This window comes from Ornithorhynchus anatinus, chromosome 1, assembly GCF_004115215.2.
Source record: "Ornithorhynchus anatinus isolate Pmale09 chromosome 1, mOrnAna1.pri.v4, whole genome shotgun sequence".
Taxonomy (NCBI): Eukaryota; Metazoa; Chordata; class Mammalia; order Monotremata; family Ornithorhynchidae; genus Ornithorhynchus; species Ornithorhynchus anatinus.
This window is the reverse complement of record NC_041728.1, coordinates 156,576,935-156,595,134: the sequence shown is the minus strand read 5'-3', so window position 1 is coordinate 156,595,134 and position 18,200 is coordinate 156,576,935. Positions and strand designations below refer to the sequence as shown.

At 40.6% G+C, this 18,200-nt stretch overlaps 1 non-coding gene across 1 annotated transcript; it reads right to left on the bottom strand.

Moving 5' to 3' along the window:
• Window positions 1-459: 459 nt before the first annotated feature.
• LOC114817362 lies at window positions 460-597 on the bottom strand. Its single transcript, XR_003765216.1, has one exon. It is a non-coding gene; the product is annotated as a small nucleolar RNA SNORA7 (small nucleolar RNA).
• Window positions 598-18,200: the final 17,603 nt, after the last annotated feature.

Genomic DNA, 18,200 nt, shown 5'->3' with positions numbered 1-18,200 from the left:
TTCTAGTCTCTTTCTCTTGCTGCAAGGTCATAATGCTTCCCACAAATGACTAATAATTTCTGAATCAATACCTAATATTAGGGGATTTGATTATAGACCTAGGTCAAATCTATGAAATTCTCTGGTTAAATATATTCTGGCCAATCTGAATGATTTCTAGTTGAAACATTTTAATTTAAGGAGATATATATGCTCTTGACATTTGACCTTAAACCTCCTTTAATATTTACCTTGTCTTGTCTTATGCCGTCAAGTCGTTCCCAACCCATAGCAATGTCACGGACACATCTCTTCCAGAACGCCCTGCTCTCCATCTGAAATTGTTCTGGTAGTGTATCCTTAGAGTTTTCTTCTAAAGATTCAGAAGTGGTTTACCATTACCTTCTTCGACGCAGTAAACTTGAGTCTTCGCCCTCGACTCTCTCCCGTGCCGCTGCTTCCCAGCACGGGTGAGTTTTGACATGTAGCAGATTGCCTTCCACTCTCTAGCCACTGGCCAAGCTAGGAATGGAATGGCGATGCCTCTGCTTGACTCTCCATTCCATAGCCGAGACTGGTAGAGTACTGTAAACCCTCCAGATGCGATCCTGAGGGGAGGTGGTCCATTGCTTGAGAAAATTCTCATGCAGATGTCTGAGAATTAAGACCCCTCATTCCTTGCAGATTTTGTTAGAAATGGCATCAGCTTTAGACATTTTTTTATTTATTTTCACGGTTTTGTCTGTGGAAGCTACTTTGCCAAAACTTGGTGCTCAAATCTGGCTTCAACTACATCTTTACATGGATGATACCCAAACCTACATCTCCTCCCCTGTTCTCTCTCCCTTGCTCCATGCTCCCATCTCCTCCTGCTTTCAGGACATCTTCACCTGGATATCCCTCTGCCACCTGAAACTCAACATGTCCAAGACTGAGCTCCTTATCTTCCCTTCCAAACCCTGTCCTCTCCCTGACTTTCCCATCACTGGGGATGGCACTACCATCCTTCCTGCCTCTCAAGTCCACAACCCTGGTATCATCCTTGACTCTATTCTCTCATTCACCCCACACATCCAAACTGTCACCAAAATCTGCCGGTCTCACCTTCATAACCACCAAGATCCGTCTTTTCCTCTCCAACTAAACCGCCACCTTGTTAGTATAATCACTCATCATATCCCGCCTGGATTACAGCATCTGCCTTCTTTCTGACCTCCCAACCTCCTGTCTCTCCCCATTTCAGTCTATACTTCACCCTGCTGCCCAGATTATCTTTCTACAAAAATGCTCTGGGCATGTCACCCCCCTCCTCAAATATGGTTGCCTATCAACCTTCAAATCAAGTTAAAACTCCTCACTAATGGCTTCAAAGCCATCTCCATCTCCTTGTCCCCTCCTACCTCACCTCCCTTCTCTCCTTTTACAGCCCAGCCCACACACTCCGCTCCTCTGCCACTAACCTCCTCACTGTGCCTCATTCTCGCCAGTTCCACCGTCGACCCCTGAACCAAGTCATACCTCTGGCCTGGAATGCCCTCGTTCCTCACATCCACCAAACTAGCACACTTCCCCCCTTCAAAGCCCTACTGAAAGCTCACTTCCTCTGGGAGGCCTTCCTAGACTGAACTCCCTTTTCCTCTGTTCCTCCCCTCCTCCCCTCCTCCCTCCCTCTACCCTCTTCCCCTCCCCCCCAGTACTTGTGTATATATACATATTCATTACTCTATTTTATTAATGTGTATATATCTATAATTCTAATTATTCTCATTGATGCTATTGATGCCTGTGCACTTGCTTTGTTTTGTTTTATTATCTGTCTCCCACCTTCTAGACTGTGAGCCCATTGTTGGTTAGCGATTGTCTCTATTTGTTGCCAAATTGTACTTTCCAAGCACTTAGTATAGAACTCAGTAAGTGCTCAATACAATTGAATGAATGAATATTTTAGATGACTTCCTATGCCTTATAGCCCTACTCCTTAGTGGAGCTTCCTATAGTTTCCAGATGTTCACTAGAGTGTCTTTGTCAATTAAGTATGAGTCCTTGTTTGTCTGTGATTCATTCATTCATATATTCAGTCATATTTACTGAGTGCTTACTGTGTGCAGAGCACTGTACTAAGTGTTTGGAAAGTACAATTTGGCAACATATAGAGGCAATCCCTACCCAACAAGAGGCTCATAGTCTAGAAGTGATGAAGTTGATGACACTTGTATTGTTTGAGATACAATAATAGTGTGTATGGGTCCATAAACCTTCAATAATGAATAAAATTATTTACTTTGAAGGAAGTTAGCATATCCCTGTATGCCTGTCTCACCCTCTAAAGTGTATGCTCATTGTGGACAGAGAACATGTCCACAACCTCTGTTATATTGTACGCTCCCAAACACTAAGTACAGTAAGTGCTCAATAAATTTCTGATTGATCTCATTAATTTTGTTACCCCACTATTAGTTCTGTATTTCTTTAGCTTCAACTGCGAATCCTGTAACAGGCTTTGTGTACTTCCACTTTGTTATGCCCGTGTGGAGTTGCAAGATACTACTGATGCATTTCCTGTTTTGCGAAAAGTAGTTTTTTGATCACTCATTTTATCAATGAATCTTATGATGTCTTTTGCCAAAGCCACAGGCTTGAAGATTTCCTTTTAATGTCTCTGAGAAAACAATTGTGATTCAGTGTTTAATTACCCCAGAATCTTTTCTGTTCTGTGTTAACTACTTCTAAAAGCAACTTGCTTTAAGTCTGAAATTTTCCTTAATTTTTATTCCAAGTTATTTGCATAAACTCATTCTTATTTAGATTTAAGTATGTGATTGCAAGCAATACTGAAGCAATAATGCTGCCCTCTCTATTAGGTATCAGGCTTCATAACTTTGAACAAATTTGGAGGATTTGGAAGGAATTCACAGTTGTGCAAAATGAATTAAAGAGTTGGAGTATGGGTCAAAGATTAAAGAACTAGAGTTATGTATCCTAGAAAATAAAAGACTGAGATATCACTAATACCTAAATTTTTACATTTTCTCAAAATGAGGCTTCAGTTCAGTTGCATTTAGCAGTGTAGTTATGTTTCTGTATATTCTTACATTATTGTTAGAAAACATCAATTGTCAAGGGTGAAAATAACATTCTTAGTGCCTCTCAGGTTCTTACATATATATGTACATACATACATATATGTATATGTATATATATATGCATATACATATACAAGTATGTATATTTATGCATAAGATATAGATATCTATATCTATATATGTCCTTCATATTTGAAACAGGCATCTCTGATGGTGAAATCAACCCAGTGTGGAATCCAAAGATCCAGCTACATTGTGCACACAAAAAGGCTGTCCCTTGTTATGCTGTCTTGCTTAATTTTTGCAGCACCTGGCATTGTTTTCATTTTTCTCTCCTTGTCTTTCATTCCTTATAACCCTTTTGCTATGAGAGCACTCACTTCTTGATTGTAAGCTCACTGAAGGAGGGATCCTGTCTATTAATTCTCTTGTAGTAACTAGATCAAATGCTTAGTACAGTGCTCTGAACACAGCAGGGGGTCAATAAATACCACAGGTTGGTTAATGTTCCATGCTGGTCTGTCCTCAAGAGTTGACTCCCAATTTTCAGCTATAATTCAGCGTTTTCTGAGGTTTGTTTTATTGGGTCCTTAAAACATTTTCTCTGCCCTACTTGCTTTCGGTTAGATAAGCTTCAGTGCTGTAAGACTGAATCCGTTCCAATATCAAACAGCAAGACAAAATCATGTGCGATAAGTTCAGTTTCCTAACATGGGTGTAACATGTAAGGAGAATGAATGACAGCAGAATGACCAAATAGCTGCCAAATGGAGAGTTGAAATCGGGAAACCAAAATCAAGAAGGACCAAGGAAAGGTTCTATGGATACGGTAATAATAATAACAAGAAATGGGGTATTTGTTAGATGTTTACTGTCTTCCACATATAATACTTAGCCCTGGGGAAGAGATAAGATAATCAGTAAGACTAAGTCCCTGTCCCTCACAGTGCTCACATTCTTCTTAGGAAGAAGCACAGGTATTCTTATCCTCACTTTACATATGAGAGAACTGAAGCAGAGAGAAGTTAAGCAACTTGCCCAAGATCACACAGTAGGCAAGTGGTGGAGCCAGGATTAGGACCCAGGTTTTTCTGACTCCCAGTCATTCTTTTTCCACTAGATCGTTTATTTAAAAATCTGTCCATCTTTCCATTTTCTTCTTTCTAGCTGTAACTTATTTTGTGTACTATTTGAGGGCACCAATCTTCTACCTCTATTGCAGTTTTCCCAGCACTTATTAGAGAATCCTGCACATATTAAGTGCTCAATAAATGGGATTGATTGATTTGGCAGAAAAAATGAAGGTCTCGGGGGTGTGAGTTTGTAAGTAGAAGACACAAGCAGCCCTCTTTTCAAAATGCTTTTACTGATGTAATCAAAAGTTACCAATAGCAATTTAAACCTCCTAACCTCTACTGAAATATTTTGTATTCAGGTTGCAGCACAGTGTGCCATCTTCCAAGACTATAAATGAAAGAAAAGGCACATCACAAGTTGGCTTTTTTGAACCTTTCACTTCCTCGTGACAAGTGACAAACATCTCAAAACACCGCCTCGCATAAGCAAGTTTTCTTTCAGCGGTGGTGTTCCAACAGCATTTTCCAAACATGATGATGAACATCAGGGCTTCATGGTTTCAAGATATAGTATAGCCACAAGTTATAAAATAAAATGCATAATATTTGATCACTCATAGCAAGATTTTGTAGGGACTGATTTGATTCAAATCCCCTCCTAAATTCAATGAATAGGACCCCAAATGTTAGATTTTTTTGGACTGAAATCACAATAGGACTTTTTGATATATCTAGGATATAGCTTAGAATGCATAATGTTCATTTTGGATTTTTTTTTCTAATATACCTGAACAGGTAGCTGTGGAAATGAAGAGGGGAGGAACATTCCATGCTCTTATTATTTACCAGAATTTGGAAAAAGGGGAATTTCTTTTCTTTAAGGGATATGGATGCTTGTTCCTCTCTTCCTAACTGCATTAACAAATGTTCATTCATGCATTCAATCTTATTTTGGAGCGATTACTGTGTGCAAAGCACTGTACTAAGTACTTGAGTGTACAATATAACAATAAACAGACATATTCCCTGCAACTAGAACTTTATATATCAGCCTCCTGCTTCTTCCAACAGATTCACTGCTAAACATGTTAGGAAACTTGTTTTTCAATAATACACATACTTTTTCACACAATATAAAGACATTTGAGTCAAACTCACAGAATTAGAAAATGTGAGAAAATCTCTACATAGTTTATCAATGATTTAGAGTAATACCTTTGTGTCATAAAAAAGTCCTGTAAATCCTGTACAAAATAAAACAAATTTTCAGTATAGATAATAACAATGACTGTGGCATTTAAGTGCTTACTATGTGCTAAGTACTGGGGTAAAGAGACTACAATCGGATCAGACACCATCCCTGTCATATGGAGCTCATTCTAAGGGAGTAGGAACGCAGATATTGAACCTCCCACATTACAGGTGTGAAAACTGAGACAGGTGCATTGCCCGAGGTTACAAAAGCAGGGAGATGGCAGAGCTGGGACTAGAACCCAGGTTTTTCGACTTCCAGACGGGTGTTCTTTCCACTAGGCTGTGCTGCAGCTCTAGACCAAGTTGTCTGTTGTTCAGAGATGATATATGATGCCAGTGACCATGGAAAAATCCCTCAGATTTACCATCAAACTCATCTGACCTACAGGAAATAAATATTTCTCTCACGTGAAAGGCAATAAGGACGCTTCCTGATTTAACAGGAACAAATGCATGCATATAGCAGCTGTCTTTCATTTTTGGGGATGGTGTTACCGACAGTGAGATGAGATCCAATCTGTGTTTAAGAACGTGGCTGAAAAGACTGGCAGAGCATCAACACATTCCCTTCATTTTTAATCAATAAACTCCTGTTTGGTTCATGGATTTTTCCCATATCAGGTTTCTCCGGTTTCAAATCTTCTTCCTTATATCCAGATGTTCATCAAGTCTTTGTTCTAAAAGAGCAACCCTACTCCTGTTTGTTTTTATTTTATCTTTTTTTTTCTTGCTACATTGATCTGTCTACTGCATGGTTTCTGTGAGCCTTGCTTTGGTTCTGGTGAGCTGAAAACATCCCTAGACCACATTATTGGTAATCTTGTCCTGTCATTTGATGTTGACTATGGTTAGTGGGTAGTGCTGATAAAACTCCTCCAGATTCTGGATGTGTTTTCTGAATTAGGTTCAGCTCTCCCACGTCTCTTCAACATTCATTATCCTGGTAATAGATTTGGGGGACAGTCTGGATTTTTGATGAAAACCTATGGTTGTTTGCAGGGTGTCCCAGAAGTTGCCTTTCCCATAATTACCATTTCTTTCTGACTTATCAGACCACAGTCATCAAATCCTGCTGGTTCTAGGGTTTATCTTCACTTTACTTCCAGAATGCACCCCTTCCTTGTAGTGAGCCCGCAGGAAGCTGTTTTATGAGTGAATGTTTTTGATCCCACAAACAGCAACAGGAAAAAACAAATTCAAGAAGGAACTAGGCTTCTCTGCTCCTAGACAGATCACTGCAAAACCGATATGTGGGGTGAAACACGGAAGGAGAGATGGCCTTCCCTTTCTGTTTTACCCAGTAACGGGCCTGGACCAACCAACAACTGCCACATAGAGCTGCTGCAACATCCAGTGCAGGTAAAAGGTGGTGAGGGGAGGAGGCTGTGGAGACTTATGTCATGAGTATGTGCCAACACGTGCAGCCAGCATGGACTCAAGTACAGCTGCCCTGAGCCAGTAGAAACTTCTCCAACTCTCCTGACATGGGATCATCTGTAAGAACTTGGTGAAACAGTTTGACAGGTAGCTGCATCTGTTGTAGTGAGTGTGTGTATGTGTACTCCTCTGCATTTAGATTAAAAATAAAGACTTCCACTGTATACTGTGGTGGTTTGGTATTCACTTTAAAACTTGTCACAAAAAGCCCACTCTAGGGAATTCCTGGTCGATATGTTTCAGGACCTTGGCCTCGTGACAGTCCTCTCCATTCAAATTGCCACCACGCTGATCCAAGCACTTACATCCCACCTTGATTAACTGTATCAGTCACATCTCTGACCTCCCTGCATCCTGTCTTTCCCTCTCCAAACCTTACTTCACTCTGCTGTCCCATCATTTTCCTAAAACATGGCTCTGTGTATGTCTCCCTACTCTTCAAAGAAACTCAAGTGTTCGCCTGTTACTTTCCACATTAAGCAAAAACTCAATTTGTAGGGTGTCCCAAAGGTAGCCTTTCCCATAATTACCATTTCCTTCTGATTTACTGTCAGATCACAGTCATCAAATCCTGCTGGTTCTGGGGTCTATCTTCACATTATTTCTAGAATCACTTATACACTTAATGGCCTACCTAACCTAGCTCCTCTCTCCCTACACCCCAGCTCACATGCTTCATTAAGATAGGGGTGAGAATGGACCCAGATGATCTCCACTTTGGTGAGGTTTATTGTGCTCGGGACGATTATAGAAAATATGTTTTTAAGATGTTTATAGTCTGAGCTACTCTGATTCCATTTATAATTGTCACTAATGACTACTAAATAGAAGTGATGAACTGTTCAATGTAGAATAGAATTTATTTTCTGTTTGTCTTCAGAAATATTTTCATTCCTTTCTTAATCATTCTACTATCACCTTATATTACTGGCAGGTCCGCAATATTCATCACCCAAAATCTGAATCTACTCTGCAAAAAATTTATGGAAACAAAGAATCATTCCACATTCTTAGCCAAGGTAAAGGAACATATGCAGGGCATTTATATTTCAGTCTGATTTAGAGAAATCAGGAACCTAAGATTCATGCCCATTGTAACCCGGGTATGGAATTCAATCTTGGGAGATAACAGAGCAGATATTATATATATATTTTTTCTTGTAGAAAGAAATTTCCTTATATAATTGCAACCCTTCAATCTTTTATTTAGGACAAGAATGTCACCTACAGGGACACTGTTACTATTCTGACCTATCAAAATATGTACATTTAAAAAAAAACATGAAATAAACACTACCTAAGTATATTAAGATGTCTTTCATATGCTAATAGAAAATTCATTAAATATAAACAAATATAAAACTAAAGTATTGGGAACTCCTTTCAAAAAGAATCAAAGACTAGAAATTCTAATATGCTAAAACTTTCAGAAAAGTAACCTAGAGAGGATCATTATCATTACAGCACTGTGTTCTTCATACATTTTTTATGAAGTAACTTTTTTCACATACTTCAGAGCTTAGCAGTGCATTACATTTTGTCTGCTGCTTGATTTAACTGAATGCAATACCCTTAGGCATTTATTAAAACCAGAGAAGAAAAAAATGCTATTACTGTTAACCTCTGTCTGCAGTGTACACAGGCTTTCATGAAACAAGTATCAGACTGCATTCCAATCTCAAAATAAAATACAGTCGGTGCTGTCATTGAGCACTCACTGGCCCCCAGCATTCAATCATCGGCATTAAATAGGTGGGTAGCCTACATGAAAATGTCCCTTCCTAGCTGTCAGAAAGTTGGGAGCTAGAATAGATTGATAGTTTTGCAATTGTAGACTACCATACATATTTACCTTCCAGGGGCAATAAATTAAGATCTTAACATTTACTTAGTCCCGTAAAAATCCACAATAAATCAGAAGTCAAACTGTTTCTCAGAAAGTAACAATTATAATAGTTGCATGTAAGGGAACAAGTTAAAATCTTCCTCGCTGACTTGTAAATCCTCAGAAAAGAAAAAAAAATTAAAACCCTCCCTTCAGAAACTACCATAGAAACTGGAAAAAAAACACCAGGAAAGAGAACGTTTTTGGAGGTTAACATAAAACAAATGATATATCTCTTGCATAATTAATAGTAATCACAAATGGGAATACCACTATGTAGGTGACAGGAGTGAGTGAGCCTCAAGTTGGACAGAACATGTAATAATAGAAAAACTTTGGAAAAAATGAAGTATAGATGATGAATTCTGAAAACATGTAAACCACATGTAGTGAATGCTCAGAAATGGCACGGGTCAACTGGAAGGAGCAAAATGCATCTCAGTAACCTAATTAAACAAAGCCTTCAGCCTTCTCCAGTAGTTATTCTGAATCTACACTTCCAATACTTATTCTAATCCGAGTCAATAGTCATCCACACCGGGAACTCGTCCACTTTCACAACTTCAATTGCCAATTCATTCATTTAATCGTATTTACTGAGCACTTACTGTGTGCAGAGCACCATACTCCTTAACTGACTCCCAACTCTACTTCAAGCTCCTTCTCCCTTCTCTGCAACATTTTGTCTCCCCCTACCTCCATGTCATCTCTACATGGATGTCCCATCAGCACCTCCCATATCCAACATGTCCAAAACTGAACTCATCATCTTATTGCCCAAATCCTCTCCACCCCATACCTTTTCCATCACTGTTTACAAGACTCCCATCCTGTCAATCTCACAGGCCCACACACTTGGTCATCTTGACTATGACATCAATCTCCTCACTCACCTTCTTGCCTCCAGCCTCTTCCCTCTCCAAGCCATACTTCATTCTGCTTTGAGTATAATTTTTTTCTAAAAAATAGTTCTGTACACATCTTCCTGCTCCTCAAAAACTTTCAATAGTTATTTGTTCATCACCACATACGGCAGAAACTCTTATCCACTGGCTTTAAGTCACTCAATCAGTGATTTCCCTCCTACCTGTCTTCACTCTTCTCCCAATACAACTCAGCCCGCACACTTCACAGTCAGAGAAGCAGCATGGCTCAGTGGAAAGAGCACGGGCTTTGGAGTCAGAGGTCATGGGTTCGAATCCCAGCTCTGCCACTTGTCAGCTGTGTGACTCTGGGCAAGTCACTTAACTTCTCTGTGCCTCAGTTACCTCATCTGTAAAATGGGGATGAAGACTGTGAGCCCCACGTGAGACAACCTGATTCCCCTGTGTCTAACCCAGCGCTTAGAACAGTGCTCTGCACATAGTAAGCGCTTAACAAATACCAAATTACTAGAACCAATTTTACAAATAGTGCCTTGAGGTCAGATCTCTCACTCAACCCTCTGATCATGTCCTCCCTCCAGCCAACTAATCCCTCTTCTTTCATATACATCAGATTCCTACACTCCCCCATCTTCACAGCCCTAGTAAAATCATATTTTCCACAGGAAACCTTCCCTGACTATCTCATCATGCTACTCATATTACTCTCCTTTTCCTCAATGTCAGCTATTCACTTTGGTCTCTATCCCCTAAGGACTTTGATACTCCCTCACATTTCAGTCTCTTCCTCATCTGTAATTTATTCTAATATCTATCTTCCCCACAAGGCTATAAGCTCCTTGAGAGCAGGGATCATGTTTCCCAACTGTATTGTTCTTTCCAAAGTACTTTGTATGGTGTTCTATTTGCAGTAATTGCTTGATAGGTAGAAATCAGTCGCAGGAAAGGCAAGAATGAGCTAATGGTAGACTGTGAGCTTATAAAGAGTAAAGAATGTGGGCTGAAAAATGGGTGAACTGAGCTAATAGGATGGAGAATTTGCTGAAGAGTCTTGAAGTCTATGAGAAGAATGAACTTCTGATTGATATGTAGAGTGAAGGGGAACCTCTTGAGGTTTTTGAGGAATGGGAAGTTGTGTGCTAAGTCACACTGCAAAACAGTGATTCCTCCATCAATGGGGAGGATGACCTAAATGGTGAAAGCCTGGAACAGGAGATGAGGTGGGAGGCTAGTGAAGTAGTCTAAGCATGATATAACCAAAGCTTGGACCAGAGTGTTAATGCTTGAGTGGAGAGAAAGGGGCTGACTCTGGAGATGTTAGAGAAGAGTCAGCAAAGATTAGCAGTTGACTGGATATGAGAGATGAAAGACAGTGAGGAGTAAAAAATGATCCCAACCCTTCTAGGATATGTAGGGTGTTAGTGTCATCAACAAGGAAAAATTAGGAAGAGGAGTGGTTTGGCGAGGGCAGATAGGTTCAGTTCTGAATATATGGAGTTTTACATTCAGTAATAATAATAATAATGTTGGTATTTGTTAAGCGCTTAATATGTACAGAGGACTGGTCTATGTGCTGGGGTAGATACAGGGTAATCAGGTTGTCCCATGTAAGGCTCACAGTTAATCCCCATTTTTACAGATGAGGGAACTGAGGCACAGAGAAGTTAAGTGACTTGCCCAAAGTCACACAGCTGACAAGTGGCAGAGCCAGGATTTGAACCCACAACCTTTGACTCTCAAGCCCGGCTCTTTCCACTGAGCTACAGGAAGCAGCGTGGCTCACTGGAAAGAACCCGGGCTTGAGAGTCTGAGGCCGTGGGTTTGAATCCCAGCTCTGCCACTTGCCAGCAGTGTGACTTTGGGCAAGTCACTTAACCTCTCTGTGCCTCAGTTACCTCATCTCTAAAATGGGGATTAAAACTGTGAGCCCCACATGGGACAACCTTATCACCTTGTATCCTCCAGTGCTTAGAACAGTGCTTTGCACATAGTAAGCGCTTAAATACCATCATTTTATTTTTATTCAGTAGGACTCCCTCACAGAAAAGAATCATTTTTTTTAAATCAAACAATGAAAAAGATTCCAACATCTTATTCACATCTTGTCAGTCGGAAGCACAAAGGATCAGTACTTAATCCTAGAGACAGTCATTTCAACATGAGATTATAAATTAAGCACTATATTTGGTATGTGAGCTTCTTTAAAAGATTTATTTCCCTTATGTGTTCTTACAGCCATTAGATGGAGATTTTAATAGCTTTTCCAAGTCATACCTCAGGATTCAATATTAAAACTAGTTTTATTTAACACATTCATAAATTCATTCATGGTGCTCCAAAACAAAACTAGGATTGGGGAAGAGGCCTGGGAGGAGGCCAGAGTTCAGGGTGACCTGGACCTGGGCATAGGTTAAGATGGGGCTCCTCTCAATCCCAAAAAGCCACTTCACTGGTCTAGGCTCTTGCCATACATATCCTGACTCAACTACTATATCAGACTCCTGACAGACCTTCCCATCTCCAGCCTCTCCCCTCAAGTCCATACTTTATTCTGTATCTTGATCATTTTTTAAAACGTTGTTTTGAACACTTCTCCAAACTCCTGAAAACCTCCTACTGTTGTCTTTTCCTCTTCACATTAAACTGAAACTCCTGTCTGCTTCAAAGCACTCAATCAGTTCAATTCCTGCTACTTTATCCTCACTTCTCTCCCAGTACAACCCGGCTTGCTACTTTTTTCCTCACAAAACAAATTATACATTGTGCTTCATACTTGTCTTTCTAACCACTGACCTCTTGTTTATGCCCTCCCTTTTTCCTGGAGCTCCCTCCCTCTTCACATCTGGCAGACCAAGGACTCCCTATCTTCAAGGCCCTTCTGAAATCATGCCTCCATGAAGTCTTCCTTGATTAATCTCCCCCCCAACCTATTTCCCCACTAATGTCAATTTAGCACTTCCACAATTTCCTAAGCACTTGGTTACACATCCCATTCCCCGCACCCCTGGCACCTACGTACATATTTTAAAACTCTGTTGTTTCCTCCTACCTTAAATTTACTTTCGTGTCCATCTCCCCTGCTCTAGATTGTAAGCTTCTTGGAGTCAGGGATAAAATTTACTCTCCTGTACTCTCCCAAGAACTTAGTCCAGTACTCCACACAGTGTAAATGCTCAATGAAGATTATTGATATGCAGACCCAGGGCCAAAGTGGAGAGCAGGTGGGGAAGGTAAATGGCTGGGGTGACAGCCCAGAAAGTAACCTGAGATTCAGAAACAAGACTGGGAATAATCAGGACTAAGGCAAGGAAATGAATGAACAGGGCCGAATATGTCAGGGGATGAGGACAAACCTCTGGGCCTGAACCTGGGTGGTAGGCTTGGATCTTCTACAGTAGTGTCAACCACATTTCCTGATGCCTGCTATGGGAGGAATACTGACTATATTATGGCTTTTATTTTTTTATAATCATATTTGTTAAGCACTTACTATGTGTCAGACACTGAACTAAGCCCTAGGGTAGACACAAGGTAAGGAAAGCAGCATGGCTTAGTGGATAAAACACAGATCAGAGAGTCAGAAGGACCTAGGTTCTAATCCTGACCACCACACATCTGTTGTGAGACCTTGGACAAATCACTTAAATTCTCTGTGCGTGTTTTCTCTTATGTAAAATGGGGATAACAGTGTGAGCCCCAAGTGGGACAGGGACTGTGTCCAACCTGATTAACTTGAATCTACCGCAGTGCTTGGCACATAGTCAATGCTTAACAAGTACAGTAATTATTATTATTAATAATGATAATAAAAATAATAATCAGGTTGTGCATAGTCCCTGTCCCACAAGGTAAATGAGGTATAGAGAAGTTAAGCCACACAGCAGAGAAGTGGTGGAGCCAGGATTAGAACCCATGTCCTCTGACTCCCAGGTCTGTGATCCTTCTACTACATCACGCTGCTTTTCTGTGCTTGGGGAACATATCTTGGAAATAGAAGAAGTGGTCCCTGATCGCAAGAAAACAATCAAATGACAGGAACTAAACTTTGGTGACCATTTCCACTGGCTCCAACATGTAGAAGAGGAAGGAGGAAGCCAAGAGAGCCACTCTGTGGAGCCCCTCCCTGAGGAAAGTAGAAAGATTTAGCTGAGGTAATCAAAGAAAAGAATCAGGGAGGAAATAGAGGGCCCAGACTGGGGGGAAGATGACACTGATCAGTTTTCTTGGAGGTGAGAAGTTGGTGAGCTGTGTCCTTGGGAGAGCAGGACATGGGGAGAAATCATGGACCCTGTGGGCCCTGGATGGACATAGACACAGGGAGCAATAAGAGAGGATCCCTGGAGATACAGAGCCCAGCAATTAGGATTGCTCAAGGAATGCTTTGAGGTGACATTCAGAAGGGCTCAGTAGAAAGTGACGAATGGGTGTTGCCAAGGTTTGGAGGAAAATAGAGCATGAAGGGGGAAAAGAGGAAAAAGATATGAGTTGAGATATAGCAGTGTAAAATGACTCTAAAAATTGACCATTTAGTAAATTCCTATTTCAACTTCCATTATAGTACCCTCCTCAACTAATCAACAAGAATCATCACCTCTTAGAGTTTATAATTTAATTAAAAATCAGTCCCTAAATTCAAAGTTTTACAATCAAATTTTCAGCAAGCCTTGAGATCAATGAAAAAGGCAATAAAAAAAATGGAAAGGTACAAAGTAAGCCAATAGTCTGGAATAACGAGTTCTAGGGCTCCAACAAAATGAAGACATTTTTCAAGGTAGCCAGTACTTCCACAGCTCAAAAGATCACCACATAAGAATGACAGTGACACAATTATTTCTGTCAGATCTCTGTATCTGAAAATGTACTGCACAGGCTTTGTACAGGACAAAAAAATCCAGTAAAGCTTCAGTGCAGTCTTCCATTCTCACATAGAATTTAGAGGTTCTGATTAAAATGATTAGACACTGTGCTGTGTATTTTGCACGTTGCTTATACCTGAATAGATCTTATGAATGTGGAGGGGTTTTTTGGTTTGTTTTTTTTACTCCTAGTTGGGTTTGGGAGATTGTGGATTCTCCATCTTTTTAAATAATGTTTTCTGAGGTTTATACATTCACCTGCCCAGAGATGAACTCTTGGGACCCCTTCAATCTGAGAATCTATATTTCATAACTGCCACTTACTGCTTTCAAAATAATAACTTCAACACAACTTCAGCAGTAGGTTGCTAGGTATCTGTCACAGTTTACTCTCCTCTAACTTACTGCTAGGGATTCCTGAAATTAAATAATCAAATAATCAACTAAACAGATCTTGGAAATCTGTGCACAAGCCGGACTCCAACCTTATCCTCTACCCTAAGAAGGCCAGTAAGCAGCATGGCCTAGTGCAAAGAAAAAGGCCTGGGAGTCTGAGGTCCTGAGTTCTAATTCTGCCTCTACCATTAATCTGCTGTGTGACCTTGGACAATTTCCCACATTTATCCCATTCTCAGCCCCTCAGAATTGATGCACACATCCAAAATTGCTTTTAGTGTCTTTCTCCCTCTTTGTACTGCAAGCTACTTGTGGGCAGGAAATATGTTTACTAACTCTGTGCTATTGTACTCTCCCAAGCACTTAGTACAATGCTCTGCACAAAATAAGCATTCAATAAATACCATTAAGTCACTTAACTGTTCCTCAGTTCCCTTTTCTGAAAAATCAGGATGCGATACCTGTTCTTCCTCAGACTTTGAGCCTCATGTGGGACCTGATTATCTTATATTTAGTACAGTGCTTGGAATATAGTCAGTGTTTAACAAATACCTCAGTTATTATCATCATTGTTATTGTTATTATAATCATTATTATTTCCTATTTTAGATAAAGTATTGGCATTTTGGAGGTTCTGTCTGCCACCTAAGAGATCTTGGATAGGACAAGCTTAAACTGGGGTGATGACTAGACCTCATTAGCTTTGGCAATGGTATTTCACAGAAACTGGTTATGCCACCACTGAAAAAACCAAAGAAGATCATTCCCTTCTTTGGAGAAGCAACAGCAACCTTTCTTCTTTCCTGCCACCCAAACTGCTATCATGTTGGTACAAGCTCTCATAATATACTGGCTGGATTATTGTGTCAGCCTTCTCTCTGATCTCCCTTCCTCCTCTCTCTCCCCGCTCCACTCTATTCTTCATTCCACTGCCCGGATCATCTTCCTGCAGAAACGCTCTAGGCATGTCACTCCCCTCCTTAAAAACCTCCAGTGGTTGCCTATCAACCTCCGCACGAAACAAAAACTCCTCACTCTTGGCTACAAAGCTCTCCATCACCTTTCCCCCTCCTACCTCACCTCCCTTCTCTCTTTCTACTGCCCACCCCGTACACTCCGCTCCTCTGCCGCTCACCTCCTCACTATCTCCCATTCATGCCTATCCCGCCATCGACCTCTGGTCCAGGTCCTACTGCTGTCCTGGAATGCCCTCCCTCCTCACATCCACCAAACTAACTCTCTTCCCCTCTTCAAAGCCCTACTGAGAGCTCACCTCCTCTAAGAGGCCTCCCAGACTGAGCTACCCCCTTTTCCCTCTGCTCCCCCTCCACCCTCTTCTCCTCCCCCACCCTCTGCTCCTCCCCCTTCCCCCTTCCCCTCCCCTCAGCTGAGCCCCCTCTTCCTCTGCTCCTACCCACCCCTTCCCCTCCCCTCAGCACTGTGATCATTTGTATATTATTTATTACTTTATTTATTTTGTTAATGAGGTGCATATCTGCTTGATTCTATGTATCGTGATAATGTCGTCTTGTTTTTGTTTCATTCTGCTTTGCTCTGCCGTCTGTCTCCCCCGATTAGACTGTGAACCCGTCATTGGGCAGGGATTATCTCTATCAGTTGCCGAATTGTACATTCCAAGCGCTTAGTACAGTGCTCTGCACATAGTAAGCGCTCCTCAAAAAATACTATTGAATGAATGAATGAATGGCACCTCCAGGCTACACATCATCTGACCCCACCAGCTATGAATCCAACCAGGAAGTTTAGGACCAGTGAACTTCCTGGGTAATTTATTACTACAGGAGAAAAGAAACAGTTTGGAATTCCAGAACTGAGTTGGAAAACACTTTTGGGGGTCAGAAGAATAGGACTTTAAAAACTTGGTGAACCCAAGAACGAAATGGATACAAACATGTAACGATTGACTGGACCAAATTAGGCATTTTGAGATTCACTAATCCTGACTCTGCCACTTGTCTGCCGTGTGATCTTGAGCAAATAACTTAATTTGTCTGTGTCTTAGTTTCCTCATCTGTAAAACAGGGATTCAATACCTGTTCTTTTTCTTACTTATAGATCGTATGAGCCCCACATAGGACAGGGACTATATCTCACCTGATAATCTTTTATCTTTCCTAGTGCTTAGACCAGTGTTAGCCTCAAATAAGAAGTCCAATTAAGAAAAATATATATAATACAAAAATTTCATGGAATTCAGAAAGACATCCAAAGTATGCTTAAAATTACCCCCAAACCACTGTCATTTAATTTTCTGGGTTGTAACTGGGACAGAAATTGTAATAAGAAAATAATAACGCAAATCAGAAAACCAATGGTTTTCTCTGTTATAACTTTAGATTCAAATACTGGTGTGAAGATAATGGTATAGTAGCTCACATATACAGATATCACAATACTTATGCTTCCCTTCTCTGTTTTCTTAAATTTTTAGATGAAAGGAATAATGAGATCCTGGCTATGAAGCAGCATGGCCTATTGAAAAGAGCACCGGCCTGGGAGTCAGAGGACATGGATCCTAATCCATGCTCCTCCACTTGTCTTCTCTCTGACCTTGGGCAAGCCACTTTACTTCTCTGTGCCTCAGTTACCTCATCTGCAAAATGGGGATTAAGACTGATCCCCACATGGGACAACCTGATAATCTTGTATCTACCCCAGGGCTTAGAACAGTGCTTGGCACATAGTAAGTAATTAACAGATACTATAATTATTATTATTAAGAACCAAAACTCCCCTTTGGCTTTCTAGAGGGACTTTCTACAGGGATACAATTCCCTTCCCCCTGCCTCACCCCCACAACACACACAAATACTAGTAATAGGAAATACATTCACCTGCTCCTAATGCTCTATTACCATTTTTCTACTAGTTCACTTATTTCCTGTAGACTTTTTGTGCCACCTATATAAACCTTATATTCAGTTTGTACAGCAATTGTTTAGAGGGTAGCTGGAATGTAGCTTGCCCTGGTAATTAGTGTGATAAAGAGTATTTCAAAGTAATCCTAGCATTGTGAGCTGAATTTTTTCACAAAGATACAGCCTATTACGCCTGATAAGCCTTCCCCTAAATCATTTAGTTCATCCAGCTACCTCTAGACAGACATGGTATTAAACCACCCAGACATGTGAGGATCTTTCTTATTTCTAAAGGGAAAGAGAATCTATACTACCCCCAAACTCTTCCACTATTCACCAATCCCACTGAGAATTTCTTCCTGGTTCCTAATCTAAATTCTCCTTCATGTCATTTAAGCCACTTTCCTATCACTCTATTCCCAGTGGAAATTAAGGACTGATAATACTTTTTTTCTAAATCAAACTGATTTT